The 16,105-nt window shown below is 38.7% G+C and overlaps 1 protein-coding gene across 1 annotated transcript in view; it reads right to left on the reverse strand.

Moving 5' to 3' along the window:
• PALS1 (protein associated with LIN7 1, MAGUK p55 family member) overlaps positions 1-12,139 on the reverse strand; it is a 77,237-nt gene extending 65,098 nt beyond the window's left edge. Inside the window, exon 1 of the mRNA XM_068963785.1 lies at positions 12,082-12,139. The gene's annotated coding sequence lies outside the window, so the exon portion shown is untranslated. The remainder of the gene's footprint in view (positions 1-12,081) is intronic.
• Between the last annotated feature and the right edge of the window lie 3,966 nt (positions 12,140-16,105).

Below are 16,105 nucleotides of genomic sequence, written 5' to 3' on the forward strand. Positions count from 1 at the left end.
TCTGTTAACTCTGTCTTTTGTCAGTTTAATCTGCAGAGCCCCAGACAAAGCTAGGAGGAAACAGAAAAAGGTTTTTCCTTCCCTCAGTTAATTTCAGTTGCTCAGTCGTGTCCAATTCTTTTTGACCCCATGAACCGCAGCACGCCAGGCCTCCCTGTCCATCACCAACTCCCGGAGTCCACCCAAACCCATGTCCATTGAGTCAGTGATGCCATCCAACCATCTCATCCTTTGTCGTCCCCTTTTCCTCCCGTCCTCAATATTTCCCAGCATCAGGGTCTTGTCAAATGAGTCAGCACTCCACATCAGGTGGCCGAAGTATTGGAGTTTCAGCTTCAACATTAGTCCTTCCAATGAACATTTAGGGCTGATTTCCTTTAGGATGGACTGGCTGGATCTCTCAAGAGTCTTCTCCACCACTACAGTTCAAAAGCATCAATTCTTTGGTGCTCAGCTTTCTTTATAGTCCAACTCTCACATCCGCACATGACCACTGGAAAAACCATAGCCTTGACTAGACAGACCTTTGTTGGCAAAGTAATGTCTCTGCTTTTGAATATGCTATCTAGGTTGGTCATAACTTTCCTTCCAAGGAGTAAGCGTCTTTTAATTTCATGGCTGCAATCACCATCTGCAGTGATTTTGGAGCCCAGAAAAATAAAGTCAGCCACTGTTTCCACTGTTTCTCCATCTAGCTGCCATGAAGTGATGGGACCAGATGCCATGATCTTCGTTTTCTGAATGTTGAGCTTTAAGCCTACTTTTTCACTCTCCTCTTTCACTTTCATCAAGAGGCTTTTTAGTTCCTCTTCACTTTCTGCCATAAGGGTGGTGTCATCTGCATATCTGAGGTGATTGATATTTCTCCTGGCAATCTTGATTCCAGCTTGTGCTTCATCCAGCCCAGTGTTTCTCATGATGTACTCTGCATAGACGTTAAATAAGCAGGGTGACAATATACAGCCTTGATGTACTCCTTTTCCTATCTGCAACCAGTCTGTTGTTCCATGTTCAGTTCTAACTGTTGCTTCTTGACCTGCATACAGGTTTCTCAAGAGGCCGGTTAGGTGGTCTGGTATTCCCATCTCTTTCAGAATTTTCCAGTTTCTTGTGAACACAGTCAAAGGCTTTGGCATAGTCAATAAAGCAGAAATAAATGTTTTTCTGGAACTCTCTTGCTTTTTCCATGATCCAGCGGATGTTGGCTATTTGATCTCTGGTTCCTCTGCCTTTTCTAAAACCAGCTTGAACATCAGGAAGTTCACGGTTCACATATTGCTGAAGCCTGGCTTGGAGAATTTTGAGCATTACTTTACTAGTGTGTGAGACAAGTGCAATTGTGCGGTAGTTTGAGCATTCTTTGGCATTGCCTTTCTTTGAGATTGGGATGAAAACTGACCTTTTCCAGTCCTGTGGCCACTGCCGAGTTTTCCAAATTTGCTAGCATATTGAGTGCAGCACTTTTACAGCATCGTCTTTCAGGATTTGAAACAGCTCAACTGGAATTTCATCACCTCCACTAGCTTTGTTCCTAGTGATGCTTTCTAAGGTCCACTTGACTTTGCATTCTAGGATGTCTGGCTCTAGGTGATAAACACCATATTGATTATCTGGGTCATGATGATCTTTTCTGTACAGTTCTTCTGTGTTATTCTTGCTACCCCTTCTTAATATCTTCTGCTTCTGTTAGGTCCCTACCATTTCTGTCCTTTATTGAGCCTATCTTTGCATGAAATGTTCCCTTGGTATCTCTAATTTCTTGAAGAGATCTCTAATCTTTCCCATTCTATTGTTTTCCTCTATTTCTTTGCACTGATTGCTGAGGAAGGCTTTCTTATCTCTCCTTGCTATTCTTTGGAACTCTGCATTCAAATGGGTATATCTTTCCTTTTCTCCTTTGCTTTTCGCTTCCCTTCTTTTCACAGCTATCTGTAAGGCCTCCTCAGACAGCCCTACAACCTCTGAATCAGGCATAAGTACAACCCCCATTCTGCAGAGAAGGAATCAGATTTTCACAGGTTAACCTGCCCAGAGTCACACACAAGTCAAGAAGCACCAATCTGATTCCACAGTATGAGTACTTAATTGGTGCAAGGTTTGTAACTATGATGTCTATCAGAAAAGCCCATAATTCATCCATTCACATTTAATATTTGTAAAGAAAGCTAATTAAGAACGTGTGAAAGTTAGACAATCCCCCCCATCCATCAATAAACACATTTATGGTCAACGCCGAATAAATGGAACTGTTCTGAATCTCAAATTCTCTCAGGCTACAGGAGGTGACTAGGTTAGAACAGTCTCTGGGATGAAACTTACAAGTAAGGCTAAGGTTTAATATGTAAATGATTAAAAAGTGCAAACTGATACATCCATCTACCATGTGTCATATTAACCAATGAGATATTAAAAAGATGTAGCCCCTACACTTGAGCTTACAATTTACAGGTTCAAAGTTCTCACTTTAATTCAAGCACAATTTAAACACTAAATTAAAGATGTCTTTCCTAAAAAAGATTCTTACCAAAAAGACAGTGTTAAACTAGGTAAATCTAAAAGCAGGCTAAAATACAAAGTCGAAAAATCCAAGGGCTTTGGAGAAAATAAACTGAGTTCAAATACCTGCTATCAATTACAACAGGAATCAGGATAAAATAATGTCTCTGAGCCTCTATTTGGTCACAAAGTTGTTAACGTATAGAACGATACAAAGGATGATAAACTAAGAGATGGGGCAAGGATACAGTTGTGGGTAGGGTTAAGGGAAAGAAATACTGTGATTCAGCCAAATTAAATACTATTCTCACTATAAAATTTAAATAAAAGGATAAGGCAGAAAGTATAAGGGTAAGAAATAAAGTATAAAAGATTAAAATATAAAAAGAACACTGTCCCTTTAAGATGCCTAAAAAGAACCACCAAATTTCCTTTCATAAACTCTTAAGGTATCTACTGATTACTTTACTTCTAAGTGAATCATTATATTGAAAAACATCTGTAGCTTATTTGCTTATCTGCATAGTCCTCAGATAAATCACCTGGCCAGAGGTTTAACTCTGGGATTCATGATAAATTTCCTTGAATGCCCTGATGGTTATATGCAATAATGAAAATGTTCTGTATCTGCATCGTGTGGTAATAACACAGCCATACTGGCCATATATGGCTAACAAGCACTTGAAATGTGGCATGGGTAACTGAAGAACTGAATTCTTAATTTTAGTTAATCCAGATTTAAACAGCCACATGTGGCTGGTGGCCACTATACTAGAGAACAGAGCCCCCGAGAAACACGTGTTCACATGCACTTTCATAAACTAAACTTACAGGAACATTCATGGGAACATTTACTCATAATAACCAAAAGTTAGAAACAACTCACCAACAGTAACACAGTTAAATAAACCTTTTATATATAATTTTTAAAAAATTATAAGTCTGCAATACTATAAAAGGAACCTTACAATATATTTGCATATTATTTAAGAAATTCTGTGATTCTGTCCATTTCAAACAACTAATAAATTCTCTTAATCCAACTTAGTCTCTAAGGGACTATCCATACTTACTTCAAAGCCAGGCCTTTGAGGGCAGTGACTTCATCTAATACTTCCTTATATCCCACCCAAAGTCTCCACATTATAAATATTCAGTATTTACCTATAATCTTCTGAATAAACTAGTTATGATGATTATTTGTAGACCAAAGAAAAACCAACTCATACATAAGTATCATACAGATAATATAATCAATGTAAAGCTGAATTTTAAAAATCTGCTTAAAAACAAACTTTTCTTTCACACTAAGTGTTATACAATTGCATTCTAAGTTATAACTGTGATTAAACAATAATATAAAGTTTTCTTAGTAAAATCTGATAAGACTTTGCAATAGCTTCTGCTTAAGCTTGAAGGGAAAAATGGAGAACACAGGACAAGAAAACAATTTCTGGGAGTCCAGAGGCAGGTAATAACAGAGCTAACAAGCCACACAACAGAGCAATGATTTCATTGAGTACTAAAAAGATAACCAATTTGGTACATGAGATCCAACCCCAGTCCTGCCACCAACTACTGGAGCAAAATTAATCCAACAGCCACGTATGTGGCATCTCTGCCTCTGATCTGCCAAAAGCACTGATATTTTCTTTTTTTTTTTTTTGGAGGAGCGAGGGGAGTTAAAATTTCAAATCCAGCTCTATCTGGACAGAAATTCAGAAAGAATAACAACTTTCTGAAGCATCCCTTATGTCCCAAACATTAAACAAAAATGAGCATGTAAATTTAAGTACTTTTAAAAGTACAACCAAATCCTAGCAGAGCGCCCAGTTCAGTTCACTCACAGGAGGCAACTAATTTAAATATATACAATCTTACAGGCACTTCTGAAGCACTCAAAACACAGAAAACCTACTTCTTAGGTCATATCAAAATAAGGCATTTTAAGTGACATTATCATGCATTTTTGTGACAATGTAAAATCCTCATAACAGAAATTATATTTTAACACAAACTCTCAATTTTTTCATGTGAAGTTTCTGATACTACTGTGAAGCCAAACAGTTACAACTTACATGTCCAATAAGCATAATTCAAAAGCTAATTTAGCTAGAAATATAAATACAACCATAATTTCTAATATTTGGACAACTACACACTGTAAAATAACATAAAATGGTGTGGTGGTAGGAGCAAATCTTATTAAGTAACTACCACATGTCAGAATATTTTGCTCAGTACCTTCCATACCCTATTTTATCTTCTTCAATCATCTTCCTAGATGGCCACCTGTTAAAGATAAGGAAAATGAAGGCGTGGCTGGGAATTACAGCACTGAATAACCTTCCAACTCAGCTGATCTTAAAGTCTTTTTGCTACATTACTAAAATTATTCTCATTTTTCCTTCTGACTTTTGCCCAAAATCAAAATAGGCAAACTAAGCCCACAGGCCAAATAAGGTATACCTTGTTTTTATAAACAAAGTTTTACTGGAACACAGATTCATTTGGCCATCTTTGCACTGTTAACAGCAGAGTTGGATACCTGCAACAGAACTGGTACAATCTGGAAAGCCTAAAATATTTACTACCTGGCCTTTTACAGAAATTTGCCAACCCCTGCCTTAAAGTATCAAAAATGCAAAGAACCTCAGAGGCCTCAAAACTTCAATGTTTAGCGTCTTTGAGACAACTATTAACTTAAAAAAGAAGGAACTTCAAAATTATATGAGAGAAATTGCTTGAAACTTTATGTTTAAAGCATAAGCTCAAATTTATAAAAATGATAAAATTAAATAGCTTGATTATGAAGTTACTGAACCCTTGTTAATTGTTTTGAAGGGAAGGTGGTAAGGTATGGGATCTCCGTTTTGGATCTCAGTACCCCGACCAGGGATGGAACCTGTGCCTCCTCCTGCAGGGGGAGTGCAGAGTCCTAGCCTGCCAGGGAATTCCCCACGAAACCTTCTTCTTAATAATTAAAGTGTCTTCTGTAGTAGGAACTGATGGAGGAAAAACTTCACAATTCACCATGTTAAAACATATTTAATAAACATGTATCCTTTTTACTATGTACCTACATTTTTTCATGAAGAACATCTTCAGTATAGCAAATCAGAGCCTGGTATTTTAAGTAGTTTATACTTCACTTCACACTTTTTAATACATTCACTGAATTCCTTACACTTGGATCAAACCAAACATTTATGTGATTACTCAAGGGTCTAGTTGATTTTCTCATGTTGAAGCTTTCTCGACCCTTGCCACCCCTCATGGTATGTGACATTCCCACTGCTTTCATTCCAAGTAAAAAATCTCCCAATTAAATCATTTTATCTTCATTCAAAATATACTTCACTACCCAAATACACTTAAACAATTTGCTTAAATTAAACCAGAATGAAGAAATGCTTGATTACAGTGTTACAAACATTTTCTTTCTTCATTTAGTAATTTGAAACAGGAGTCCCATAGTGGTAAAGTACAGTCTATAAACTCCAGTATAGATAGATCAAGAAGTCCTACAACTTATGAAATGTACTTAACTGTTAATGAATACCTTGATTTTGATGACTTTATAAACACTTTCATAAAATCTTATATTGTTTTCTTTTTAAGAAAAATGTCAATATCAAAGGAAAAGAACCCCAAATTATTTAGTTTGCAACAACTCTGGAGTTATTCCCAGAAACACACAAGGCTGCGTCAAAATTGAAAAATTAATCAGTGTAATTCACCGTATTAACAGATTTAAAAAATTCGAATGGTCACCTCAATAGACGCAGAAAGGCATTTGACAAAATTCAATATCCATTCATGATTAAAATCGCAAACAACCCCCCTCAAACTCTCAGCAACCTCAGAACAGAAGGAAATTTCCTTAATATGATTTAGAGAATCTACAAAATGACTTACATCTAGCATTATATTTTGAAGGTGAGACTGAATGCTCTAAGATTGTGAACAAGGCAAGGATGTTCCCTTTCAACCCTACAGGAAGTCCTAGACACTGCAAAAAGTCAAGAAAAAAAAGACATACAGGAAAGGAAGGTAGGTTTCTCTATTCATAAATGACATGACTGCCTCCTTAGACAAATTCCAAGATATCTACAGGAAAAAGCTCCTAGAAGTTATAAATGAGTTTAATAAAAACTCAGAATACAAAGGCAACATATAAAAACTGACTGCATTTCTACATACTAGCAATGGTCAACTGGAAAGACAAGGTTTTAAAAATGAGATTTGCAATAGGACTAAAAAACTGAGATACTTAGGTAGAGAACTAAAAAAACATTTGCAGGATCTAAATGTTGAAAACTATGAAACATTCATGAAAGAAATAAAAGACCTAAATAGAAACATCATGTTCATGGATTGGAAAACTCTATTTTGTTAAGATGTCAATTATCAAACTAATCTACAACAATTTCAAACTCCTCAGTTCAGTTCAGTTGCTCAGTCATGTCCGACTCTTTGTGACCCCATGGACTGCAGCACGCCAGGCCTCCCTGTCCATCACCAACTCCCAGAGTTTACTCAGACTCATGTTCATTGAGTCAGTGATGCCATCCAATCATCTCATTCTCTATCATCCCCTTCTCCTCTCGCCTTCAGTCTTTCCCAGCATCAGGGTCTTTTCAAATGAGTCAGCTCTCGGAGTTTCAGCTTCAGCATCAGTCCTTCCAATGAGTATTCAGGACTGATTTCCTTTAGGATGGATTGGTTGGATCTCCTTGCAATCCAAGGGACTCTCAAGAGTCTTTTCGAACACCACAGTTCAAAAGCATCAACTCTTTGGTGCTCAGCTTTCTTTATGGTCCAACTCTCACATCCACACATGACTACTGGAAAAACCATAGCTTCGACTAGGTGGACCTTTGTTGGCAAAGCAATGTCTCTGCTTTTTAATATGTTGTCTAGGTTGGTCATAACTTTTCTTCCAAGGAGCAAGCATCTTTTAATTTCATGGCTGCAGTCACCATCTGCAGTAATTTTGGAGCCCAGAAAAATTAAGTCTGCCACTGTTTCCCTGTCTATTTGCCATGAAATGATGGGACCAGATGCCGTGATCTTAGTCTCATGAATGCTGAATTTTAAGCCGACTTTTTCACTCTCCTCTTTCACTTTCACCAAGAGGCTCTTTAGTTCTTCTTCACTTTCTGCCATAAGGGTGGTGTTATCTGCATATCTGAGGTTATTGATGTTTCTCACGGCAATCTTGATTCCAGCTTGTGCTTCATCCAGCCCAGCGTTTCTCATGATGTACCCTGCATATGTTAAATAAGCAGAGTGACAATACACAGCCTTGACATACTCCTTTTCCTATTTGGAACCAGTCTGTTGTTCCATGTCCAGTTCTAACTGTTGCTTCCTGACCTGCAAAATCCTAGCAGAATTTATATATATTTATAGCAATAAGCTGATTATAAAATTTAGGCAAAAGTTCTAAAATAGCTAAAACAATTTTGAAAAAAAAAAGTTGGAGAACTCACATTACCTGATATCAACACTTTATTTTAAAGCTATATTAATCAAGACACTGTGATACTGGTGGGGAAAAAAAAAGCCAAATACAACAATGGAACACAGAGGAGGCTAGAAAGAAACCCACACAAATGTAGTCAAATGGTTTTTGACCAAGAAACAAAGACAATTCAATGGAGAATAGTCTTTTTAACAAACAGACATGGAACAACTGGACAAATGAAGCTCAACTTACAGCTCTACACAAAAAGTAACTCAAAAGTATAGCACAGATCTAAAGGTAAAATATATCATTTACAGAAGACGACAGAGGAGAAAATCTTTGTGATCTTGGTTTGGCAAAGAGTTCTTATATACAATACCAAAACTAAGACTCATCAAAGAAAATATTGATACTTTGCACTTAACCAAAACTTAAAACTTCTGTACTTCAAAAGACACAGCTGAGAAGGAAGGAAAAAGCAGGCCAGACTGGAAGAAAATCTCTGCAAACCATGTATCTGACAAAGGACTAGAAAAAAATCAGACAATAAGAAAATTCAATTTAGAAAAGGAAAAAGATTTGGAACTTGGACACTTCATCAAAGATATGCAGATGGCAAGTAAGCACAGAAGTGATGCTCATCATCAATATTCACGAGAAAAATTCAAATAAAAACCACAATGAAATACTGTTATATATATACCTATTACAATGACTAAAATTAAAAAGAGTGATCATACCAAGTGTTGATGAGGACGTAAAGGAACTAGAATACTCATACACCACTGAGAATATACATAATTCAGCCTCTTTGGAAAATGCATTTTAGAGCGTATAGTTTCCTACACTACTGTGACAAGCTGCCACAAATTTAATGGCTTAAAACAACATAAACTTATTATTTTACAGTTCTGTAGGTTAAATATCTGACACAGGTCTCTCTGGGTGAAAATCAAGTTGTTGGCAGAACTCCATTCTTTTCCACGAGGTCTAAAGATTAATCCATTTCCTGGCCTTATCAAGAGACCATATTTCTTAGCTTATGCCCCAAATTCTCCAACCTCAAAACCAAGAACTCTGCATCTCTCTGTCCCTGCTCCCACTGTTACACTTTTCTACCTTCTCTTCCCCTTTTAAGAACCTCTGTGATACTCTAGGCACAGCACCTGGATAACCTCAGGATAAACTCTATTTTAGAGTCAGTTGATTAATTTCAGCTACAACTTTAATTCACTTTTGTCATGTTATCTAATTTATTCACATTTTCCAAGGAGCAGAACATCTTGGGCCACTATTCTACCTAACACATATTTTTAAAGTTAAACATACACTTCCCACATGACCCAGAAATTACACTTGGAGGTGCTTATCCAAGAGAAATGAAGGCTTGTGTTCACATAAAAACTTGCTAACAAAGATTTATAGCAGCTTTATTCATAGTTTAAACAAAAAACTCTAATGTCTTTCAACTGGTAGATGGATAAATTGTGATGCATCCATACACTGGAATACTACATTCAGCAGCATAAAGAATTGCTAATATACTCAACATCAAGGAACACTCAAAAGTATTACACTAAACTAAAGAAACCAGACTCAAAAGGCTAAACACTATATAATTCCATTACCTGATATTCTAGAAAAGACAAACTACAGGGAAAGACAATACTCAATATCAGTTGCCAGCAGTTAAAGACTATAAAAGAGCAGCTCAGGGGAATTTCAGGGGCTGGAACTGTTACTGGGTGTCTCAATTTTGGTAGTTGCATAGCTCTATGTATCTGTCAAAATAACTACAACAAAAAGAGTTAATTTCACTTCACCAAAATTAAAAGTTAAAACCTTTGTGAAAAGAAGGAAAATAATTATATCATTTCTCACCCATCAGACTGGCACAAATTAAAAAATCTGATGCTAATATCTGGCAATTCTAAATGTGGATAAGGGTGACTCATATACTGTTGGCAGGTCTGTAAATTTTTACAACTTTAGAGTATTATTTGGCAGCTGGCAAAGTTGAAAATGCACATCAACCTATGGCCCAGCAATTCATTCAGAGAAAACTTTACAAATGTGTTCAAGGAGATACACATACGGATGTTCACTAAACATTGTCTGAAATACTGAAAAACTGAGAATAACCCTTCAGTCAAGGAATGAATTAATTGTGGTTAGTGGTTATTTTAAAAAGAAAAAGAAAAAATGCATAAGGGAAAAAAATCAACTCTGCTGGCTCCATATATGATTTTTCAGAAGAGTTTAACTTATCAGTTTATTTAACAATAGTATATAGTGAAAAGAACACTGTACTGGAATCTGAAGGCAAGCATTTCAGCATTTAGTTCCAACTCTGCTAACTAATCTATCCATATACCTCACTTTCCTTTTCTTGGAAAATGAATAGGTTAGACTATACAAAGATTAAAGATTATTTCCAACTCAACAAGGATACTGATACGAAAAATGGGCCAAATTTCTTGTATGTCTCTAACGAGCTTTTTAATCATATAATAATCATTCAGAAAGAGCATATAAACTTCTAAACTCACCCTACTAACTTGGTGGTGGTGGTAGTCGCTAAGTTGTGTCCAACTCTTGTGATCCCATGGACTGTAGCCTGCCAGGCAGAGTTCCCGGGATTCTCCCGGCAAGAATATTGGAGTGGGTAGCCATTTCCTTTTCCAGAGGATCTTCCCAACCTAGGAATTAAACCCAGGTCTCCTGCACTCCAGGCAAATTCTTTACCGACTGAGCTATGAGGGAAGTCCTACTACCTTGGGCAACACTCAAGTAAAATTTGCATATCCTTTTCTAGTTTATCATTCTAAAATACGTTAATATTAATGAGTCAATCTTCTCAAATTCAAGTCTGTGTGGCCAAAAGTCAACTACATGGTAAGATTTACTTGACTTTAACAAAGATAAAATGATGTTCTTTCTGTATTTTTTTTGACTGTTTCATCTAGAGTTCCTACACTATAATAGCTTCCACCTGCTACAATAGTATAGAAAGCCTTTTAAAACCTGTAACATGCAAATCTACAGAAATCTAGTAAATAGTAGTTTACTATCCAAACGAGCTTATTTAATAATTTCATTATCCCAATACTTACACTTCAAAGACACCAATAACCAGCATGCCACTTGTTCCTTTGAAGAATTTACTAGGTTATTAATTTCTGGTATAATCCAAAAGCATAATTATAACACTATCATTAACACGTAACACTTTTGAAAAACACAAATATTAACACCTTTCACCTTGTCGTTAAAACCGAAATTTCAAAATGTTCCAAGGGCTTGCCAAATCTAAATTTTCACAATTCTAAACAAGAACGGAGACAAAACACTGCTTCTAAAAACCTCCTCGGTATGAGATTTTAATTTGAACGTCAACTGCCAAGAAAAACCTTTCGACGGAAACTTAAATTCTGAACATATTACTGTATGTCAGTCAACTAGACAGAAGGTGAGTTATTATCATTAGGAAGTTACATAATTTGCACCTAAGATTGTTTAAACCCTCTCGTTAAACGCAGCTGACAACAATTTATAGGCTTCCAATTTCAACCTGCAAACTTAAATTACCATAAACCATGAACGGGATTAGGCTTTTCTTTAAAAATGGTTACGAGGAAGTAAGAATTGTTTGTTTCAAGACTGCAGCGAGGAGCCGAATACCAGCAGCTGAGTCAGGCAGAGAAACGACGACTACATTCCGTCTACCAGAGGAAAGTGTTCTGCGCCCCGTCACGATCCCGGACCCGGCCTGGAGCGAGTCCGGAGAGTTGCGAACCCCGAGGCGCGGCCGCAGAGGGCAGGCGCCTCCCTGCGCCTCGGGCCGGGCGGGCAGGAGACCCGCCGTGGTGGGTCGTTAGCCAGGCAGAGGGAGCGGGCACCGCCAGGCAGCGTTCCCCCGAGGGACAAAGGTTGAGCGGACACCCTCCGCTGCCGGCCGGGCTCCCGCTGCCTGGAGCAGCCCGCGAGGCAGCCCGGGGTCCCGCCCGGGCCCGCGCGTGGGGGAGGGGGTGAGCGCGGCCGCGCCTCCCCCAGCCGCTCGCGGGGACCTGTTGATTAAGACCGCCACACCGAGCCGCCGCCGGTCAGCCTCTTACCTCCGCGCCACGGCGGCCGCCGCTCCTCCCGCCCCGGCCTCCTCTAAACACTGCAGAAACGACAGCTTCCGAGCGGCACTTAAAGTACCGGATAAAGAATCCAGAAACTCGCGAGTCCCTACCTCACAATCTTAAATCCCCGCCCCCGCCCCACCGCCAGTCGCCGCCGTCGCCGCCAGTGACTCCACCTCGAGACCGCGCGAGACCGCGCACGCGCTCCCGGGACCCTGGCGCAGTGGGCGCGCCTATCCCAGCCGCTCCTCTGCACGCCTGCCCGCGAGAGGCTCGAGCGATTCGCCCAATCCCGAGCCGGCGCGGAGAACGGGCCCTCTCATTGGTCCGCTCTGCAGCTCCCGAAGGGCCAGCCGAGCGCGCACTCGCGCGCCTCAAGTGGAAAACGCGGAGTGTTTCGGCCTTTCAGGCACTAAGGAGCTGCTTTTGGCTTGAGGTCGCTGGCCAGGTTATGTGAGGACGTGAGGTTTTGCTAAGACGCAGTGGGCGGGCTCACGCTCTACAGACCTTTCTTATCTCCCTGAATGTCCGTCAGCTGCTGAAGAAAATCTGGTTCCCCTTGAAGCTACTCATGTCCTGTGAAGCACGTCACACAGTCTAACATTTGTGTAAAAAAGAACCATGGCATACCCGAACACCTGGATGCGTGTGCCACGAAAGAATTCTCTGCTACCATGGAAGACTTCACAAACCTAGCAGCTAGAACCGAATTCTGAAAACCAGACAGGAAGGATGCCACAGAAGAGGGCCACAGCTGTTGCACAAAACTCAAGTACCTGGGCCAACCCACATCCAGTGCAAGGAAATCCACATGAACACTCGTCAAGATTCCCTGGAAACTGTTAGCCATATCCAGGAAGGAAAGGAAACAAAAAAGTGTGTGTGTGTGTGAGAAGAGAGATCGATTTCCTTTTCCGAGTTGTTAAATACGTGAAATAAGTAATAATTCAAGAAACTTCCTTTAGTTCCTCGATGAGTTTTTGTTTGTTTGTTTTCCTTTTAGCTCGGGGTTTCGCAACTTCAGCAGTATTGACATTTGGGCCAAATAATTCTTTGGGGGCTGTCCTGTGCAATTTAGGATGTGTAGCAGCATCCCCCATGGTCTCTGACCCACTAGATACCAACAGCACCACTACCCCTATTTGTGACCATCAGAGATGTCTCTAGACGTTGTCAAAGATCTCCTGGGGGACAAACTCACCTCCAGTTAGAATCACTGATGTAGCTTTTCAAAGAAATGGCCTCCTTAGAAAGTAGTCTCTCTTTACCCAGTCCTTCCAATTGCTTGGCCTCAAGCAGTTTTGCAAAAGACCCCACACAAATGAACCCTCGCTTCCACAGATGTTTAGACTCCTCTGTCACAGGACCTTATCCTCCTAAAATGCTGACAACTATCTGTGAGATAGCAGCCACCGGCCTCCAAATATGTTGAAATTCCTTTGTGAAGTGCTATACAAACGTTATAATTATTATTTTTACTTTCTAAAGGTATTTTCATCTTCAAAGAGGGTAGAACCTATGGCAAATAAAAAGTTTATTTTGTTTTCTGATGCATAGAACCATTCCCAGAATCCCCAAGTCACTCAGATTACTTGTCTTATGTGCAAATGAAGGACAGCCCAAAGAATGAGAAATATAGAAACTGGAGGCAAAGTGACTGGATTTGAGTTTTAGCTTTGATATTAGCTAGTTCTGTGATTTGGATGCCTGACAAGTTTCCCTGGCCTCAGTTTTCTCATGTGTAAATCAACAAGTTAACTACCTTTTTCTCTTTCTAGTTTTAAGATTCTGGAAGTGTCCTTCTTATATGGAATCTAACATGGATAGCATCAGTGGTTGAAAAAAAATATGATATTCATCCCAAAATAGAAAAAAATGGGCAATTTGTGGTTTAAGATCCAATCAGAAGAATTGTCTATCCTTGTCACAAAGCAGTTCACCCACTGAATCACTCTGGCAAATTTGTAACTAAGTCCTTTAGGTGAGTAATGAAAGCCAAACTGTAAAATCAAGTGTACCGTGGAGGTAATCATAGTAAAAACCCTTCCTCCTTCCTCATTTTGGCATCTGCTCAACCCATCATCTGACAACAGCTTCTATTACATGTTAATGTAATAAAATATTGTGTTATTTTATGTCATTAAAGGTTTTGGGGAAGTATATTAATATTGCATTTCAGATATTTGCAACAAGTCTGAAATCTCAGTTTTCAAGATTCTACCATTAACCATTAGATAGAAAATTCTTAACTAAGGTTATTATATCTCTTTGGTTTTATCACCTCTGTGTACCAGTGAAATCTGAATTTTCATAACTGAATTAATAGCCTAATCACTTCATAATTGTATGAACCAGGTGATCAGAAATAATGTAAGTTAAAAGAATACTCACTGATTCAGATGTGAGAAGTTATGAAACAACAAATTAGTAGGCATATTAATTATTCAACAAATATCTAAAAATTTCTTAAATACAAAAAAAAATCCCAGAAAGCAAACCAACAAACCATAGATTTCTAATTTAATTGGGCTGAGTTGTTATTATTTTGATATTTTATAATCCTGTACTTCTTAACCTTTCATAAACTTAGCTAAAAATATTATGACCTTAAGCTAGGAACACTATGTAGTTGTTGCCATGTGAAATGGGATGTCTCACTGTCTGCATTTAGCTTTGGTATCATTCAGTATAGGTCAGTATTAATTCAACTCAATCAACTTTCATATTCACTCATTAATTTAAGATACATACATTGAGTACTTCCTCTGTGCTAAGCACTGGGCTATAGGGAATCAAAATGCGTGACAGTCCCTGTCCTGGACTATAAAAAGGTAAGAGAACAGACAAGCTGAGACACGTTCACACAGGTAAAATACAAGGGAAAGTATGGAAATAAGGTGCTCTGTGGACTTTGAGAAAGGTAGTCTTATACTAAGAGAAGCTTTACTAACTTCTAATGGTGGAGGTTAGGGGACAAGAGGGATGGAGAGTAAACTGCTATGAAAATACCCACAATAATAGGAAAAGATCTCAGATATGGCTTTTAAAAGATAGATATAAAATTTTAATCAATTTGAATGACTAAGTGTAGTCCACAGAGACAAACATGGGCTTTTTATGGGAACAGCAAGTAGTCTTCAATAACTTCAGGGTAGGCTATTCAATATTTAGGATGTTAGTCATCTATCACACTTTTATTTGTACCCTTCTTTGCTGGTTCTGTACCAGGCTGAGGATGTGAGGAAATAAAACATGACCCAGGAGAATTTTTATTTTGGAGGGAGGATGTAAGCAAATTTGGAGCTTGGAAATTTATCTAACGAAGGAAAGTCCAAGACTGAACGCCAAGCGAAAGGAAATCAAGTTTGTTCTCCTTGAAAAGGACTATAATGTTACCCATATCTTTTCCTCACCAAGCTCCCAATCAAATCTCTATTTTTTTAATGTGTTCATCTCAGCAGTTACTTTGATTCATATCCATATGTGAATACCTATGACTGGATCTGGAGTGGTACCTGTGCTGAACTCCAAAGAGCTGAACTCTGACACCTCATATGTCCTCTCTCACACCCTCTCTGACTTTGAGAGATTTAACCCCACCACTACCACTCTGATTTAACTCCACCTCTGCTTCAAAGCAGCCTTGTGAGGAGCCACTTTCTTAAATGCAAAGGCCAGTGTTCTGTCCTCATCTTCCTTGAGCCACCAGCAGCGTTTGACACCCATGAGCATTTTCTCCTTTTGTCCTTTGGGCAAGAGAAGTACCATTCTAGCTTCTTTTCCTACTCACTAGATCCTCCTGGTCAGTCTTCTCTGCTAGTTCTTTTTTATATCCCCCTGAATGCTAAAAGCTGAAGTGTCTCAGGGCTCTCACGTACAATATTTTACTTTTCTTTCTGCCTAGGTTTGAACAGACAGCCCTATCACTTACTAGGTGTTTGATCATAAGAAAGTCACTTAATGTCTCCAAGACTCAGTTTCCTCATCTATAAATTGAGGATAATAAAAGTAG

The sequence above is a fragment of the Capricornis sumatraensis genome, chromosome 2 (genome assembly GCF_032405125.1).
Source record: "Capricornis sumatraensis isolate serow.1 chromosome 2, serow.2, whole genome shotgun sequence".
Taxonomy (NCBI): Eukaryota; Metazoa; Chordata; class Mammalia; order Artiodactyla; family Bovidae; genus Capricornis; species Capricornis sumatraensis.